The sequence below is a fragment of the Protopterus annectens genome, chromosome 3.part0 (assembly GCF_019279795.1).
Source record: "Protopterus annectens isolate FY-2018-M chromosome 3.part0, PAN1.0, whole genome shotgun sequence".
NCBI classification, from domain to species: Eukaryota; Metazoa; Chordata; order Ceratodontiformes; family Protopteridae; genus Protopterus; species Protopterus annectens.
The window spans coordinates 1,621,166,873-1,621,183,991 of record NC_056731.1 but is presented as its reverse complement, the minus strand read 5'-3'; positions in this window follow the sequence as shown (position 1 = coordinate 1,621,183,991).

The following is a 17,119-nucleotide window of genomic DNA, read 5'->3' as shown; positions in this document are numbered from 1 at the left end:
ACTGGTCTGCTTGTTGTTATATTCGGTAAGGGGCAAAGTATGTGTCTAAGAGTTGCACTTTGAAATCCATTACTGCTGCCATTATTTATTTTGCTTCCAACAGAAAAGACTTCAGATATATATATACACAGAAAGTGGATATCTTCAAAGGAGGGCGGCTGAGAGTTAACACTGTACTGGAAAAATGATGTTGTAGGAAAGGGTTACTACAGATCTGATTTTCAAGGTAAAAGTAATCTAATTAATTGATGTTGTAGGAAAGGGTTACTACAGATCTGATTTTCAAGGTAAAAGTAATCTAAGTATCTAGTATGGATTACAGATGCCAGAAACAAATATAATATTTATATAGAAAGATTTGAGTATGTACATTGGAATGTGATGAAATGTAACAATGCTCACTAATAAAGCATGAATTTCCTATTTTTATTTGTAAACTATTCAATGTGGTATATGGTTTATATTAGACCTTATGCGCGAATACCAAAACATTGACCCCTATACCGCAAACCGCGAAAATCCCGAACGCACTAAACCGCAAAAAAAAAATATTGAATTGTCATAGTCGGCCAGCCACCACCACCTGCTACATACTGCCTACCCAAACAAAATAAATAAACCACATACACTAACCAAACCCTACTTCTAACCTAAACTAAAGCACCAAAACCCTACCTCCAACACTACACTAAACCCCACAAACACAACTATCTATGCACTCTCCTTAACCCCTCCCTAATGTCCATAACTACAAAACACATCCCCTACAGACATACACCTACACAAAATAAAAGCACCAAAACCCTATCTCCAACACTACACTATACCCCATAAACACAACTATCTATGCACTGTCCTTAACCCCTCCCTAACCCTAAGGTCCGTAACTACCGCACATATCCCCTACAGACATACACCTAAACAAAATAAATAATACACAAATATACACTTAAATAAACCCTACACCTAACTCTTACATACAGTACCTCTCTATGCACTTACCTTAACCCAAATCCTAACACTAAAGTCCTATCGCACACTTACCTTACAGAGCTGTACCACAGACGGGCCAACCAAAACAAATCGACATTTCAAAATTTGCGGTTTTGATCTTTCGGGATTGATGTACTTCGTGCAATATGGTTCAACGTCTTCGTAGTCACCTAATGGGATTTTTGATTGCGTAATAGGAACCCGGTTTATCAGGGTGATTCTTTATTTTTAAAGTTACATTTTTGCTTCTTTCAAAGAGACTTGATACAATTATCTACCTCCATGTCAAACACACGTGTGTGTGTTTACTTGATCACAAATAAAAAACATATTTCTGCAGCTTGACCAGATACTTCCTCATCTGTTTATTTAAAGAAGACATGCTATGAGAATAATTGTTTTATTTAAGAAAGCAAAAGGAGTTGCATTAGCATTGTTACATAAGTCTTTCCTTTGAGATGCCAGTGAGTAGACTGCATTTGTGTGAAAGCAACAAGCTGAAATGCATTATTGTCGCTATAATTTATTTTACTTTCAGTGCTATCAAACATCAGAGGTATGCAAAGAAAGTGTTTGTTTTTGTGACTACAGACTTGCCATGACAGAAACTCCATGTGTATTTAGTGTGATAGTGTGCTACAGTCATATCCATCAGTAAGCTACACTGAAATCTCTAGTGGTAGGTCAGTAGTCTTAGGTGCATTTTGTACCTAAGTACCCTGCTTTAATTTTGTGAAGCCTTTACCATGAATTCTAAAAGAGGGACTCGCCTATGGCCTTCAATAAATGGATAGCAAATATAAAATTTCATGGTGTATTATTTTCAGAGTGTGGCATTTTGCATTACATTTGTTTACTATTAGGCACATGTATATGACTTTTGATTATGATGCAGAATGTAGCCCATGTCCACTCTCTCTCTCTCTATATATATATATATATATATATAGAGAGAGAGAGAGAGAGAGAGAGATTTGTCATTGCATCAGAAATAAAAATCATATTTTTTTCTGAAAGGTCAAATTCATCATGGCCTATAGTCCACATGAGAAAAAGAGCATGTAGTGAAATGTAGTATAATCAGAATAAAAATTAACATGCTCTCTAATCCCAAAGGTGATAGGAAGCAGTGGCTTTTTGCAAGCATGCCTAATCTGGGAAGGATTGATGGGCTTCTGCCAACAATCAGACACATTTTCAGATATGGGGATTGAACCAAAATTGTGAAGCAGATTGCTGTTATCATATTAGCATGGGGAGCTGGAGGTAAATGCCATTATATTCAGTAAAGAATGTGATGTCAATAGGCTCAGCCCAGGTAGGACATACTAAAAATTCCCACTTATGCAGGACAGCATATGTGACACTGCTAGCTGCTCTTCTCCACATTGCCACTGGTGCAGTCCAAAGCTTGAGTAACAGAATTATGATAATAACCATACACAATGACATTGATGATGTTGTTTATATAATGTTTTTTGTTTATAATGCTCATGCAGTTTTATTATAAGAAGCTTACCTATTTTATGTTGGAATATATATATATATATATATATATATATATATATATATATATATATATATATATATATATATATATATAGGTTCATAGTTACTTAACAGGCTATTGCTCTGTGAGTATATTACAACACCCAGACTTACATTCCTCCCATGGTACGTTTTGGGCCTTCTGTTTTGTGTATGAGTAACACAGAAACAGGCAGAACTGGGATATTTTGGGATATTTACTGTTGACCCTATCCAGGAGGGACATGGATGTTAAACCAGGGTGAATTTGTGGTTTCCCAACCATTCAGCCAAATTACACCTGAATCAAGTAAGAGAAGTACTTTGCTTTATGTAGAGTAGAAGACAGTTCATAGAAATGATATTCTCTGCGATACTAACTATCTTTCCAAGATGTTCTACTTATGTTACAAAAGAGATTGAGATCCCTTGAGCAGTTGTTCAGGCTACCATTGGACTTGTTAATGTCTAACAGGTCAGAAAGGATAAGGTCTGTTAAGTCCCCTTATGCAGGGCAAATATTGTCTCAACAGCCTGTAAAGTTTTTGTGATTTAGGTTCTTTTTTAAGTTAGAAAGTGTGTTGCTGTTTCTCCATTGTGAAAAAAAATATTTGGAACACTTAAGGGACCTACAGGTAACCCTTTTATCAAATCTAATATTCTGGGACAGTGTAAAAATCCTGTCAGGTTCATTGCAGAATAATTAGGACCTTTCATGTATCTATTATTCTTTTTGGTGGATCGTGTTGTCATGGCAACTACTTTAAATTAACATTACCAAAAGGAAACTACCTGTGGTGGCAGCACTTTAGCTATAGACAAAAAATGCCTATTTTCACAGTTCTTCATTTACATGGCTATGAAAAGGAAATGAGAAATTTGTAGCACAAAGCTATATGAGGTGACTCACTGAGTAAAACAGATTGTAACTAATGCTATTTCATGCAAAATTGAGTGCCTTTTCTACTCCCATCTTGCATTATCAACTCCTCCCCATAGAACATGCTGTATACTGATATCTGGGCTGTATAAGAAAATTTACTGAAAAAATATAAACCCTTTTGCTGCTATTTCTACTAGAGTTATTTACACTCCACTAACTAACTTTCTAGTGTAACAACAAATGCTTAATTTATTATTCACCATTCAGTATGTTTTTAAAGCTGTACTGGGTAGTGACATGGTTTCAATCAGGTTATTAGAGCATATTAAAAAAAACACAAGAGAAGTTGTACTGCTGCAATTTTACTGGATCTTTATAAAGAATGTGTCTGCTCATATGCCTGTTTTAAAAATTGCATGTCAGGTCTGATTATTCATGCTCTGACTCTGACATAGGGCCCATCAATAGTTATGACCTTGTTTCATTAAAAAAAGTACATTAGAGTGAAGTAATACAGTTGTATCAAATCTCAAACAATATGCTACAAAACAAATTATTTACAAAACAAAAATAATGACCCACCTCTGGCAGACATTGCATACATATATTGAGTGAGTCTTGTAGCAGTCAGGCTGTTATTAATGCATCTACTGTTAGGATAAGTTATGACATAACTGTACTTTCCTCTCTTTACAGAGAGAGGTGCTTGAAGTCATAAAGTAAATCCTTTCCAACTGGATTGGTAACTGCATTGTGTTTTGTCATCAGGCAATGAAAAGCCATTGGAAGATGGTGCTGTCAAGGGTCACTCCACCGGAGGCCTATCTGCATTCAATGCATTAATAAAAAATGTCTGTTTTGCAGATATTGGTGTGCTATGGACAAGGAACTACCAGGGACATTGGATCACACCTTGACTGTACATTATTCGAGTCAAGTCTCCTTTGCATTGTTACTTGGACTGCTAGTATTGGAATCAGGTCTCCTTCACATTAATTGAACTGTGATTGACTCCTGCCTGCATGGCATTTTGTGCTTCAGGACTGTTTCCTGAGCCATTGCTTTAACGCTATACCAGTTTGACATCATGCTTGGTGTTCTTCCCAGGAGTAACCAACTGCAAGAGATCTCCAAACTGAAATGTAGTGCATACATAATCACCCTATAATTTGATTTGTAATGAGGCTTTCTGCATTCGGTGCTTATTTTCCCCTCACTGCCCCCTTTTCACTGATGGCCTGTACATCCTACACATGTGGATGCATTTCCCTGTACATTGACCATCTATATAATTTATTATACTGCTGTTAGTTTTATATTTTGTTTCCTGTGTTGCTGCTTGAGCTTGCCCACTGGACTGAGTCAGCCTAAGGGGTGCATGGGCTAGACATAGTCTCCTACACTGTGTGATGTGTTGGCTTGAGGTCCATACTCCCTCAAGTACAGAGATGTGAACATATTGGGACAGCAGAAGAGGAAATACTAACAGCCACTACAGAAAGGCCTCCTCTCACTGCAGTCAGTAAGGTGAAGTACATATGTTATTCCTGTGATTTAGTCTCACCAGGCAAAATTTGTTGAATCTTCTTATTTCAGACCTTGGTATATTGTCAAGGTAAAGGTTTTGGCCACAGGGGATTCCTGCAAGGTAGTCTACATTAATTGTCCAAACCTTAGGTTATCTGCTGCACAAACTAGAGTAACTTTGTAGTTTCCAAGTTTAGCTTTGTTCCATCAGTTAACCGTGCCATTAGTTTTGGTTTCAGAATAAGCAAACAGCTGTCCTTTTAGGTTAGGACCTTTTTTCTATACTCAGTATCATATGCCAGCAGCAGTGGTTGCTCAGAGTCTTAGTTGAACTGAAATTAATCTCCCTGCTATCTTGTAAATAGAACTATTGAATAAAAGATATGTGTTCAATAGCCAATAAGGATAATAATATTCAGTTGTGAATTATAACAAAGTTTCAGGATCACTTCATCAAACTGATTTAGTAGCTTGGAATTTGGCATACCAGATTATTAGATTTAAACATTTATTTAGTATTTATTTTCTACAATGACAAAACAGTGTAAGAAACTTCTCTGTATGGAAGATTTTCACTCCATATATTTGTAGTTAATCACTGTATATTAATCAGATCAGACAATAGTAGTAGAAGTAGCGAACGTAAACTCGTCTTAAGTCAAAACAAAACAAAAAGTAATAATAGAAAATATATAATTGTACAGCATTACTAAGTATTCGAAAGTAATCCAAGCAAGGCAGGCAGTCTGTTTCCAGTCAAAAATCCTTTATTAAGTACACAGACAAACGATCCAAGTAAAACAAAAATAGAGTAATAATTTCCTCACAAGCTTTCTAAATATATATATACATTTTATCAGGCACGGGAGTGGTTTATTGTGCTGTAAAACAAAGTGTTATTGGTACACATTTTAAATTCACATCCCTTCCCCCATCGGTGTGACATTTGAGCTGGTCCTGCCCTACTTAGTAGCTGTCATAATAATATATAACCCTTATGTACTTTAAATAAAATTATATAAAGGTGTGGTACCTCTTATTTAACCAAATTATTAAGTAGATTATTAAGTCTGTGATTTTATCCAAGACAATATACTACATGGCTGGAAATATATCAACCTTAGTTCATTTGGCAATCAAAAAATATATATAAATATATACATATACATTTTGCATGTAAAAATCAATTTCTATTTTCATAACCTATTGTTGTTAAAGATCGCTTTCATCCTTCTAGACTTCTTCAGGTCTGTGTATAAGCTGTTCACTCTACTGTAAAAGAGGAGATGGTTTCTCCGAAATGAATTAGTTTCTATAACTTTTCATGTAGCAATGATCTGAGTGAGACTGCAGCACTACAGAGACTCAGTAACTTATGGTTCCAGTGAGGAGAGGGGAAAGAAGACTGGATTTAAACATGTCAAAAAAATGTTTGTAATAGGGAGAACAGGTACCAAATAGCGAGAGGAACAGCTATAGGGATCACTTCAGAGGGATGTCGCTCTTTAGTTTGTTTCCTAGCTAAGATGCCTTAGATGCAGTATCTGTAGACTTTCCTATTGCCCATGTGAGTTTTTGTCAGGATACTCAGTTTCTTTTCATATTCCAAATACATGCTATTTCATAAATTAACAATCACAAAATTGCCCATAGTTTTGAGTGATTGAGTGTTTGTGTGTTGTACATCTTTGAGTGGCAAGAGTGCCGCTTCAAGCTCTTAGGTCACTGCTAGTACAGAAAAGCCTTCCACTGCACACCACAGTGGTCCCCATGGCTGGAGCAATATCTAGCTCCAACTCAAGGAATAAATTCTGGTCTGGATCTTTTGATCCCCTAGAACTCCCAGCCTGGTTCTCAAACATGATTGAAGTAGCTATGAAGTCTTCTGTCATCTGTGTTCTGGTAAGTGGATGAGGTTCTCCCACTTGCCAAAGCAGCAGTCAGTCAGCTTGCATATGTTTTTGGCTTATTTAGACATCTTTGTGGTTTGAGTCTTAGTTATTACATGTTCATCGTGCTTGTGACAGCTATTCTGACCACCACAACATTGTAAAGAGCAAGATTGTGCCCCAGAACCACCTGTTTAAGCAGCTGCATAAAGGGGTCTTGAATCTCTGCCCTCCTATGAAGACCCCTCACCTCTTTGGGACTTGAATTTCAGAGTTGACAGACTTATCCGTCCACCATTCAAACGTAGGCACTAGTCACTATGCTGTCTGCTGGGTCCCCAGCAGTCCTCAGGCCTGCTTGTCTGCATAGTGATGAAGATCACAATATGGATGGTGACCTGAAGGGCTCACTTGTGGCCTCTGTTAATGATTCGCTGGTATTGAGGCTTAGGCCATCAGAAAATGGTGTACATGCATCTTCTTGGTTTACCTGGTGTGAGGTGGGGTGACTGGTAATGTGTCCAAAGTGGACCAGCAACTTGATACTCACATTGGCACCCTGAAGCACCTCCTTGTATGACTTGTATAATCAAAAAGCTGGCTGACCTCAAAACATCAGGCTACCAGACATAGCCACAGAGATGCCTGAGTTCTTGGGGGGGGTTCTCCTTTGAGCCAACTGGACAGGCCTCCTCACCCCCCCCCCTTTGCCCCATCATTGTGTTTCTCACCCTGTCATGTTACTCTCTATCAAAACAAAACAAAATTAGACATGCACTGCACCCAGCGTATTCCTGCAGTTGCACTTATTGTCTTCCCAATCCACTTCTTGATCACCCTTCCCCCTACCTCTCTTGCATGTTTGACCTTTGGCTTCTCACATTACTTCACCTCCCTTTCTTATTTTGCTTGTACAGGCTCCATACTCCTTGCATTTGTGATGGCTGTGACTCAGTCTCCTTGCTGTGCACAATAGAATGGTTGACTGTGTAAAATGTAAACAGACAGTTTGCACAGTGCACCATTCATAAGCAGTAATTTCCCTTTTCTTAGCCATTCTATTGGCTGCTACACACACATTTACAAGTAGTACCCTCTGAATAGTTCCCTTTATAGTGCATTAATCATACCCACCTTTTCTACAAGTGCAAAGTTTGAAACACTACTTTGTAACTTGATATAAAGCATTTTACAGGAGGGCAAGACTTCAGCACTCACTCTCCGTGTGGGTAGGTCTACATCCCCTCACACTCTTTGTTGAGTATGTATACTAATTTTCAGATTACACATCACGTTGAAAAAAAAAAACAGTCTAACCACTAATATAGTAAATGTATTACTGTTTATGAACAGGACTGTCAACAAGCAGTAGTCTGTGATTTGGTTATTATCAAGTAGTCCATCGACAAAATAAACTATTTCCATAGGAAATGCATGGCTATAGACATTAGAGGGGAAATTGATGGAAATTTGTATACTAGGAGTGATCTTGTGTAGGACAGAATGGAAAAAAGACAGTAGGTTACTAGAGTGCAAAGAGACTGGAGACTGAATGAACAGTTGCTGTGATCAACTTTTGTCCATACTAACAGGCCATTTTTAAGAGTGTAACTGAACTATTGTGTATATTTCTGGTGGCCATACAGAAGAAGAGAAGTTATGCTGGCAGAAAATGTGCAACACAGAGTTAACAGAATGGTAAAGGCAATGAAGGATTTGGGGTATAAGGCTGGGATTTAGAAAACATGGCTTATATGCAGTACAAAACAGAAGAGAAAGGGGGATATGAAAAGGACATACTAAACTGTCTGGGAACAAGTGGAAGCCAAAGGATGGCGGAGGAACATGGATGTCGGTCGGAAGTGGGGACAGTTCAAGTTAGACTTTGCCAAATATTATTTAACAGAGAGCAATATCACACTGCAATGCAAGCCATTAGGGGGATACAAGGGCACTTATAAAAGAGAAAAAAAGAAGGGTTCAGGAATGACGACTGACTTGCTGTGCCAGAGTTAGTTACTACACTTGGACAGACTCAGCAGTCCAATGATCTTTATTCTGTCTGTACTTTCACTTGTATATGCACTAGCTTCCCTAGAGCTGTTTACTGTTACAGTATTTCAGATTCACAAAATGTTTATTATTAAATAAAACACTGACATATTTAATCATGCCATTCCTAGCATGCACTTACAAAAAAAATAGCTGTTTTTATTTATTTCATTTAGCCTTTTGGGCTTTGCTTTAATACCTAGTGTAGTACACTACATGATTTGTGTACATATTTTGTGCAGGCCTGAAGTATCTATTTAATGCCACTGCCTTTTCTCTTCATTTTTGATAAAGTGATGAACATAACCAGTATGTTTGCACCCCCTCCTCCAGCACTGTTCCTGGGAATAATAAGTCCATTCATTGCATGAAAGAAAGCAAACAGATAAATACACTTCCCATATGGCTGGGTCCGATAATGGAGTGAAGGGGTCGTTCGAACAGCAGAAAGAAGCGGAAATACTCACAGGAGTCTCCAACCAGAGCCAAACACATTCAGAGACAGAAAAAGGAACATTAGTTTGGAATATTTCCAGTAAATGCCTGTTGCCAGCAGAACTGTCGTTATTGAAACGGGGACTACCATTTATTCCTACACAGTCCCTAGAGGTAACGGACACTATTTTAGATCTAAAAATGTTTAGTAGGAATTTACAACTGAAATTGTTATTTAATGGTGTGAATAATGACAATGTTTCTGTCTTTAAAAAAACTAGCACATTTATGCCACTGGGACATCCTAATGTAGACATGTTTGTTAAATTATGTGAAGATGAAGTGTTTGGTAAATTGAATAACAATGGCAATATGCACAGGATGAGAAATAACATAATCTAGAAATGAGGAACAGGCTTTGAGAGGGCTGCAGCTAGATTATAATATAACAATTAAACCTGCAGACAAGGGAGGCCCAGTAGTGATATGAATACATCCTTGTACAAAGAGAGTATGCAGGAAATGTTGAGTGATGAGAGAACATATAAACCAATAAAGGAATCAGACTTGGAAGGAATGGTGAGCAGTATTGAAACAGCATTATATGATTGTTTGCTAGAAGGACTGATAGACAGAGATTTGTATGATTACTTCTCAGTACACAAACCTTTGACACCGATAATACAAGCCTTGCCAAAAATACATAAGAATCCATATAAACCTCCTCTCATATTGATAGAATCATGCAGGAATTGGCTAACAGAGCCTTTATCTATTTTTGTAGAAAAAACTATCAGACTGGTGGTAGACAGTAATCCCTGCATTCTAAAAGATACAAAACAATTTCTACAGGATTTATATGACTTCTTAGAAAGCACGAATGAGGAAAAGAGTTCATTAATATTAGTAACCATGGACGTCTGCTCTTTATTCACATCTATTCCAAATATAACAGGTATAGAAATGTTAAGGGACTACTTGGTTAATGATGGCACGTGATAATAGGAAAATAGATCTAATATGCTTACTTATGGATTTGATTTTGAAGCATAATGTGATGCTATTTGATCACTGTCTGTACCTACAAAAAGAAGGAGTAGCTAGGAGCACGCCAAGTGCCTATAGCTACGCGAATTTGGTTATGGTGATGTGGGAGAAAGAGCAGATTGTATCAGGAAAATGGAAACAAATCATCTTTTATAGGTGATTTGTAGATGATCTTTTCCTGCTGTGGAACGGGAGTGAGAGTGAACTTAGGATGTGCCATCATGAATTGGATACAATTTTTGAGATTTGAAATGCATAAGAAGATAAACTTCATAGATGTAAATATATCTAAAGACATAGCAGGGGAATTCTCTACAAGCATATATCGGAAAGACTGTTATAAGAACACTCTTCTCCATAGGAGTAGTATGCATCCTGGTTACATTTTTGACAAGTCCTTAGAACATCTAGGTTGGAAGCAGGAGATGTTAGATTTAAAGAAGAAATCAATAACCTAAAAATGAAGTTACATGAGAGACGATATAAGGACAGCAAAACAGAAAACATAATGAAAGAGAGTATTGTCAAAAGAAAAGATGTTGGAAAACCATATTTTTCATCCAAACAATGAATGCATATCCATAATAATAAAAAAGGAAGTATGGGACAGGTAGTGAGGGCACCCACATACTATTCCAGTAATGCTGAAGTTGTAACAGACACCATTAGGAAGAATTGGCCAGACTTAAGACAGGATCCAGCTATTAGATAACTAGTAGGGGACAGACCTAGCTTTCTCTTTAAGAATAAAAAATCTTTAAAAAGAATGTTGTGTTATAAACCTGAATCTAAGGGGCAGCGGGAAGGTGTAATAGGTACTATACCTTGTAAGAAGTGTAACCAGTGCTTGTTTATAGCACAAGATAACACTTTCTTTCATCCAGACATGCAAAAGATGTTCACTTTTAAGACAAAAGCGAACTGTAATAGTAAGAATGTGATATATTTGGCAGTTTGTGGGATATGCTCATCTTTTTATGTTGGAAAAACTAACAGGGAGCTGAGATTTCGTATACGTGAACACTTACTGAATATTAAGAAATGTGTTATTACCAATGCCCTGGCAAAACATGTCTCCCTTACTGATCCATTGCATGTATTTAAGTTTCAGGTATTAGAACAGGTATTTGAGAATGAAAGAGGGGATGACTTGATCAACTGTACTGAAACTTCAGAGACCAGATGGATCATTAGATTGACGGCAGACAGGGGCAAAGGACTGAATGATAGAATACCCCTGAAACCTATTTTAAAAAATAGAAGGCCTCTTTAAAAATAGAAGTCTTCTTAAAAAGTAGAAGTTTTTTAAAAAGTAGAAGTTTTTTTTAAAAGTATAACAAAAAATGTCTATATACATGAAGGTGTACATACAAAACTGCCTGTTATGTAATACAATTCATTTATTTTTTCTCTAGGGGATTGTATTTGATATTGTAGTTATTTATACTTATATGCATAGAGATATATTTTACATTTATATGATTTGTTTTTAACAAATATTTGCACATTTACTGGGAACATAAACAGAGCAACATCTATTTATTATAAAGTTTCATCACATATGTTAGACATATTAGTAATAGTATCTAAGTATATATTTATGTATGCTTTTGCCTTTTTAAGCTGTTAATTGGTGTAGTGTAGTGATAGGATGATTGATTCTATGGAAAGCTATATTAATTCACGTTTTTAACAGCTTTTTATGGTCTGATGAAATGGTGTGAATTTTGCTGTTTCGAAGAGAATAAAGCTGGTTTTGAACCTACTACTGGAATCAGTTATTACTTTCTGCCTATGGTTGGAACGTTGGTCGTTTTGAGTGGATTATTTATCTTATAGTGTTGACTTCACACTTCATTTACACAGCTAGCAACCTATTTTGTGTATAGTAGCATAACCAATATGTTTGCACCCCCTCCTCCAGCACTGTTCCTGGGAATAATAAGTCCATTCATTGCATGAAAGAAAGCAAACAGATAAATCTTAAGACAATGTGGCAGTTTTTTTTTTCACGTCTTTCATAGCAAAGTTATGTTACATGTTATTTGTCTGAGAAAAACGGGCAATTGATTGCATACAACACTCCGTCTCGGATTTTGTAATGGTAAAGTAATGTTATTAGATGCACATTGCTGTTGAGTTTGTTTAGTAGCTAAAGTCCTGATTTCATTTTAAGATTATGTTCTCCTGTATTGTCTCAGTCTTTATACATTTTAGTTAACAAAGCCACACCAATCTCCAAAGCCTGTGACCAATAAAGTAAGTCTTTCCTGTTTATGAGGAGATCATGGGTGTTGTCATTTTTGTTTATAGTGACTTTGCAGTTTTTCCTGGTGATGAAAGACATTGTCCTCTTGACTTTTAGGCAGGCTTTATATCAAAATAAACTTTTAAATAACTCTAATATGATGCATATCAAACAGTGTAGAAGTCTGCATTACAAATATATCTTAGAAATCACATTGCTATATTCATGTAGTAAATTAAAAAATATTGTAATGCAAAAGTAAAATAAAACTGTAAGTATTCTATATTTCTATAAAGTAAAAATGTGAGATTGACATGACCTGGTCGTAACCTATCTTGTGACTTGTTTAGGTAATTATACATATATTTCATCCGTGAACTCAGATCTCATATTTTCACAACAGGCAAAACCATTTTAGGTTAAACATGAAATGCTTACTTCTTTTGCTTACTGTACAAGAAACACATCTGTCTTAAGTTAATATTAAACGTTTCAATATTCTTTGTTTACAGTACATGAAAAATATCCACATCTCAAGTTAACATTAAACAGACACTCAGGCTCATTTTGTCTACTGTACACAAGACTTTGCTTACAGTGTACATAAGACACTTCCATGTGTACATCAACAAAAACTGACTTATAAACTGTCATTTTGACCTGGAATTTGAGCAAAATACAAAAACTAACTCATGATCATTGCACATCCTACAGGGAGAAGAAGGGATGAGCATATTTTAATTTAATAATATATAAATATCAAATGTATAAGTCCATGATTCTCCAAGCTTGAGCACTGTTCTGGCCACATGAGAGAAAACCATGTGTGTGTTATTAGTTCATCTCCTTATGAAACCGTGCAAAAATAATATAGCTTCTAGGCCTAAGGAAAGCAATAGAATGGTAGCTTCTGATTTATCGGACTTCAATTGTACACCATGGATTTTCAAAGATTCAAATCCAGAAAAGGAACTGGGAGGAAGTGGACCTTCTACTATACCCGTAGGCCAACAGCAACAGACATTCTCGGCAGCACTGGCAAGCGGGTTACAGGAAAAAGACAAACGAATTAACCAGGTACCTGTACAAATTAATAATTAAAAAATAGACATGAAGGACTTGTTGCAGGTTAGTTTTACTAGTAAATTTGTATCTAAAACATTTGAACCTGCACCAGTCAATGACTCTTACAACATCAAATTACACAAACTGTCTAAACTTTTAATTAAATACAGGACTTTAGATATTGAGAATTCATATCTAAAACAATGTATTTTGGATGGTATTGTTCCTAAAAGATTAATGTTATGGAAATACCCTAATAATGTGATACCTGATAGTGACTTTCATAATGAATTACTGGATATATTTAACAGATGTGGACTGGAAATTCTTAAGGCTATGGTTAAAGAAAATGATAGATTGAAAAGTGAACTACAGAAGGATATCGAGGTTTTAAATGAGTGTAGTAAAGATGATTTAATTCATTTTATTCCTACTGAAAAAAGTAAATATTATAATATAATGGCTGAAATTGATGAGAAATGTGACAAATTGATAAAAAGGAAACTGAAGAAGTTAGGGAGAGACCTAAATGAATACAAAACTAAATTGAGCTACCCCAAACCTAAGTACGTTTATAGGACCTGGGAAACAGTGGGAAGGGACCAGGCGAATGAGGTAGGTCAAAACAATGACGTACAAATAGGTGAACGTATGAATGAATTAGATGACTTTAACGAACCCCCACCCTTGAGGAGATCTGAAAGAATAAAGAATATGGACAGCAATAATTATTATCAAAGAGAATTTTTGGAGAGGGGGAAGATGGGGGAGGGGAGATACTAAATATTTTAAGTATCCCTCACCCCGACTTGGAAAGTGACAACAATTAAACAGGATGAAAATAATGTATATAGGTTCACCAAGGATGGCTATAGTATATATAACTTCAGTGGAACTGAACTGAAAAACGAACATTTTAGCCTTCTATCTAGAGGTATGAAGTTCATGCCATTAAGAAAGGGAGACCTAGCTAAAAGTCTAATGGATGTGAAGATGTTTACTAGGAAAGTGAATTTAGAACTATTCTTCCCACAGGACAAAGTTATTAATCAATGTAATGAATTAAAGAAAAAAGTGTGTTCAACCCTCCCTTACATCCACAGATTAAAAACTTTGAACTCGTGGTGGAAAAAGAAATAACAGAAGGCTTTTCTAATGTAAAATACAGGGCTAACTTGGACACTAATGAAAACAAAGTTTTAAATGATTTAAGGAATAACAAAAATATAAGGGTTATGAAACCCGATTGGGGGGGGGGCAGTACTTACGGATAATTTGACATATGATGTGCTTTGTGGAACATCTGCTATGGCTGAATAAATATCCTTTAATTTCACTTGGCTGGTGTTCTTCGTGTCCCTTGGCACGTTTTGCAGTTTTTCCGGGTTTTTGTGCCTTGTTAGAACTCTTCCCCTTATGTCATTGACTTCAACTGTACCAAGACAGATCTTGGGTTTTGTTTCAGCAGGTACCTCATTTCTAAGGCAGAAAACTATAATAGACCCCAAGATTCAATAAAATCTGTGTAGTCTCCATGAAGAGCCAACACAGAATGTACCCATGTACACAGCCACACTTCCCCTCGGCAGCACACCATGCATATTAATCATGTTGCACCGCCGAGGGAGATCACCAAAATAGATAATGAATCCATGTAAGTAGTAGTGTAGAGGCTGTCCTGTAGTTGTGGATTGTCCAGGAAATTCCTGGACATATGTTATGCACAGGATAAGAATCTTTGTAATGTACTCTGATATTGTATAAATATGTTTTTTTAATTTTTTTAATGCTCGTTTGCGGCATGGTGCAGTGCTTAGCTTCCCCGAGCTGTTCTTACACATACACAGTTGACACCTGCTAGAAGTCTAAAAATAGAAACCGGATGTAATTAATTTGTTTAAAATAGTTTTTTTTTTAATGGCCATTTGCGTTGAGCCTAAGTAGTATATGTGAAGGTATACTCGTTCTCTCACTTTCCAAGTAGCTAAATAGGTTGAATCATGGCCTAAAGTGTAATAGGTCCCTGGCTCAAGTCCTGAGTAGTCATACCTTTTTAAATTTCATGCCATGAAAATGTGTGAGGTGACCTAAAAGGCGGTTTAATACAAAACCAAACTAGTTACATATGGAAAAGCTGTGCGATGCTAAGCACCGTTTAAACATGTTCAATGGCTATTCTTGTTTTCACGTTGCTAAGCTCCACTGAAACACAGCTGTGTGAGTTTGCATGATGCTGAACTCCACTAAACTGGTCCGTGAGATGATAAGCAATGCAGCACTTGTTTGAAAGTTACAGTATGATGTGTAAGGGTGGAAATGTAGACTGTATTAAGGCCAACAGGCGGGAATACTACACCATTCAGCCTGTTGATATGCCTGGCAGTGTTGGTGAGGGAGTGTGCTTTCGGGCACAGAAGCGAGGTGTGCGGGAGTACAGGGCATTTGTTGCACTCCTGGTGACCAACTATGAACCCCAACTGCTGCAGGATGATTACCAGGGCTCAGAATGTAAAGCTGAAGCCTGGGATTTGTTGGACAGGGATCTTACCAGTGCTACTTTATCCCCCACACTGATAAGCAGTATTGTCACCACTATGATAGCTTGAAATGGAGGAAGAGGGGAACCTTGGACAAGAAACTCAAGCTGGGCAGACCCCACAGATATGTAATTATGTTTGCTACTACTTTACTAATATACAAGTTGAATCCATTCAGAACTGGTATGCATAATGGTTCGCTTCTCTTCCAACAGGTGCAGCTGAATGGGTTCGCAATGTCCAATCTCATGCAGGGCACCTGGCCAGGATGAGGTGTGTGTGTGTTAAGTAGGAAAAAATGTTGGATAAATGTACTGCAATACCCACAGTAAGGTTCAGGGCTGTCTTCTGGCCAGTTTGCATCAAATAACTCTCTCTATTCCTCCCACTCCAGAAACAAAGTATGTGGGTAAGGTAGCTCATGTTCTGGGCTGATATGTGTGTAAGTGACAGATTCTAAGGAACAATAACAATAAAGTTTAAAGCAGGATTGTGTTTTGATAAGTAATGTGTTCAAATAACTGCAGTAGGGCTGTATTCACTGCATGTGTGTTCTAATCTGATGCCAGTCAATTGTTAAATTAAGTGCACATGTGACTCCAGTCAAGTGTAAAAAGGGAATTAATAAAGAATGTAGAAATAATTGCCTAATAAATGAAGTGCACTACCCAGAGTAAGGTTCAGGGCTGTCTTCTGGCCAGTTTGAGTCAAATAATGCTCTCTATTCCTCCCACTCCAGGAACAAAGTATATGCTTAAGGTAGCTCATGTTCTGGGCAGATATGTGTGTAAGTGGCAGATTCTAAGGAAAAATAACAATAAAGTTTAAAGCAGGATTGTGCTTTGATAAGTAATGTGCTCAAATAACTGTCATAGGGCTGTATTCAGTGCATGTGTCTTCTAATCTGATGCCAGTC